This window comes from Dipodomys spectabilis, unplaced genomic scaffold, assembly GCF_019054845.1.
Source record: "Dipodomys spectabilis isolate Male_0828 unplaced genomic scaffold, ASM1905484v1 ptg000441l, whole genome shotgun sequence".
Lineage (NCBI taxonomy): Eukaryota > Metazoa > Chordata > Mammalia > Rodentia > Heteromyidae > Dipodomys > Dipodomys spectabilis.
Genome location: NW_024871118.1, coordinates 511,194 through 514,162, shown reverse-complemented (window position 1 = coordinate 514,162; position 2,969 = coordinate 511,194).

Below are 2,969 nucleotides of genomic sequence, written 5' to 3'. Positions count from 1 at the left end.
TGCTAGAAAACGGATCAGGGACTGTACCCAGACCCTGAGTTCTAGTACCACAATGAACAACAAAAAAATGTGATTGGATAGTGGTATTTTCCATCTCCTAGGTTTATGATTATTCAATAATCAGAATTTATTGAGCATTTCCTATGGAAAAGAGGTATTTTTCCTCACCAGCAAGTGATTTATGATGCTGAAGAACATGCAATGGATACCCTCTACTTCAGTGAAGAATTGAATGTGAATTTTGTGAGGTCCTATTAGAATAGCAGGTCAGGAGCAAAACTGATAAGGATTCAAGCTCTCTGTTAAACCATACTGTAGCCATTTTGATTTTTGTTAAAGGAATAATTGATTTAGACATTGGTGGCTCATGCCTATAATCCTCACAGCTTAGGAGGCTGAGATCTGAGAAGCATGATTTCAGGCCAGCCCAAGCAGGAAAGTCCATGAGACTTGTCTCCAATTAATCAGTGATAAACCCAGAAAAAGAAGTATGGCTTAATAGAGTATTATTCCTAAGGAAAAAGCTCTATTTAAGCTGCCCTAACCCCTCAAGTCCTATGTTGGGACATTACCACCTACAATGCTGCTGGACCATGCCTTCCCTTGTATGTTTACCTACAGCCTATAGGCTGTTTAGCCCTCGACTTTCGTGGTGGCATGATTCGTGTATGGAATATACTGCCCAGAAAAAAACAACTATGATGTAAGCAATGTTTGACAACGTGTTGAATCCAAAGTTGCAATGGTAAGGATGTTTTTTGTTTAACTTTTTTCTTTAGTTAATTGCTTTTAAAAGTTTGGGCTGGGAAGGTAGCTCAGTGGTAGAGTGCTTGTCTTGCATGCCTGAGGCCCTGGGTTCAATTCCTCAGCACCACATAAGCAAAAAGAAAAAATCCAGAAGTGGTGCTGTGGCTCAAGTGGTAGAGAGCGCTAGCCTTGAGCTGAAGAGCTGAGGGACAGCACCCAGGCCCAGAATTCAGGCCCCACTACCGGACCCAAAAAAAATAAAAAATAAAATAAAATAAAAGTTTATCTTCTTATTTAATTTACCTGAGGAAATCAAAAGTTAATATTTGGGACTTTTGGTGAAATTTGAAACTAGGCAAGTAAGAGCACCCATTGTCCCCAAATTCATCATTTGAAATTATTAAAACTTTATTCATATGTTTTAGTCGTCATAAATTTGAGCCAAGCATGGGAGCTCACACTTGTAATGCTATCTGCTGTGTGTTGACTAATGCAGAGAAGACTATGATTTGATGCCCAGGCAAAACATTCACAATATTGGATCTCAATCAATATCTGAAACCAATGCATTGTGCTTTTCATTTCATCTACTCAGAAAGGGTAAAAAGAAGGATTGTGGTCCATGATGGCCTGGTCATAAACATAAAACCATACCACAAAAATGTCTTAAGCAGAGCTGGGTGCAGGTGACTCATGCCTGTAGTCTTAGCTACTCAGGAGGCTGAGATCTGTAGATCACAGTTCAAAGCCATCCCAGGCAGGAAAGTCCGTGAGACTCATCTCCAACAAACTATTAGAAAACCAGAAGTGGTGCTGTGGCTCAAGCAGGAAAGCATTCGCCTTGAGCTGAAGAGCTCAGGGACAGCACAAAGGCACAGAGTTTACGACACATGACCAACAAAAACAAAAATGACTAATGCAAAAATAGCAGGTGTATGGCTGAACTGGTAGAGCACCTACCTAAAGTACATGAGGCCCTGAGTTTAAGTTCTAGGATAAAAACGAGGGAAGGATGTGAACATATGGAAGGAAGAAAAGAAGGAAGGGAGGAGTTATTCTGTATATTGGACTTGTCTAGTTATTTCATTAAGGTGGCTTCTCATTCCTTTTTCTTTTTTTTCTGTCAGTTGTGGGGCTTGAACTCAGGTCCTGGATCTTGCCCCTGAACTTTTGTGCTCAAAGCTAGTGCTTTACCACTTTGAGTTACATGGTCACTTATGGGTTTCAGTGGTTAAATGAAAATAAGAATCTCATAGATTTTCCTGACCAAGCTGGTGTTGAACCTTGATCCTTAGATCTCAGCCTTCTGACTAACTAGACTTACAGGTATGAGCCACTGGCTCTGGGCACTCACTTGTTTTCTTTCTTTCTATTTTTTATCAGTCATGGGACTTGCACTCTAGGTGCTGTCCCTGAGCTCTTCAACTGAAGTGAAGCACTCCACCAGAGTCCACTTCTAGTTTTCTGATTGCTAATTGGAGATAAGAATCTCATTAGAGATGTTCAGAGGCAGATGGCAAAGGAGAAGCTGGAGGCTAAACAAGCTCCAGCATAGAAAGCAGTTTTAGTGTTCTAAAACACTGTTTAGTGAACAGTCCTAGGCTACAGAATCACCCCAAGTGTGCCATCAGGTACAGAGAGTTTGGCCAGAGAGGGAAAATCCACACAAGGAGGCAAAACTGAGCACTTGCCGGTAGCCAAGGCTGCAAAGGATGCAGCGGCAGTGACAGTGGCCGTAGTGGCCATACCTATAACAGAGAGAAACAGCACCAGACACAGCGGGTGAGCAGATTCTACTCATCACCAGCAAGAACTGACAAAGAGCAGATATCTTCATCCTGCAGATCACACACCAGAGACAACTCAGGAAACAACACTCTGGAATGAGTAGAAACCTGACATCCTCACTCCTTCTCAGGGAGCAGAGGAGGGAAAGCCATCCCTCCCCAACCACCAGAGATCTCCATCTTCCATAATGGCAAAGGCCCCTCTGAGCAACTAGCTACAACTCAGGCCTTGGAAGAAAAGAAAAGAGTCATTTAGCGTGTCACAAGAACCTGACCTAACCTGCCAGGCTCAGCTCCACCCAGGAGAAAATCACCCAGCCCAGACAGAGGAAGATGCGCCTCCCACCTTAGGAGAGACTTTCTTCACTGTGTAAACAGAACCAGAGGCTGCCCCTCCCTACAGCAGCCTAGAAAATCAACTAAAATTCAGTAAAC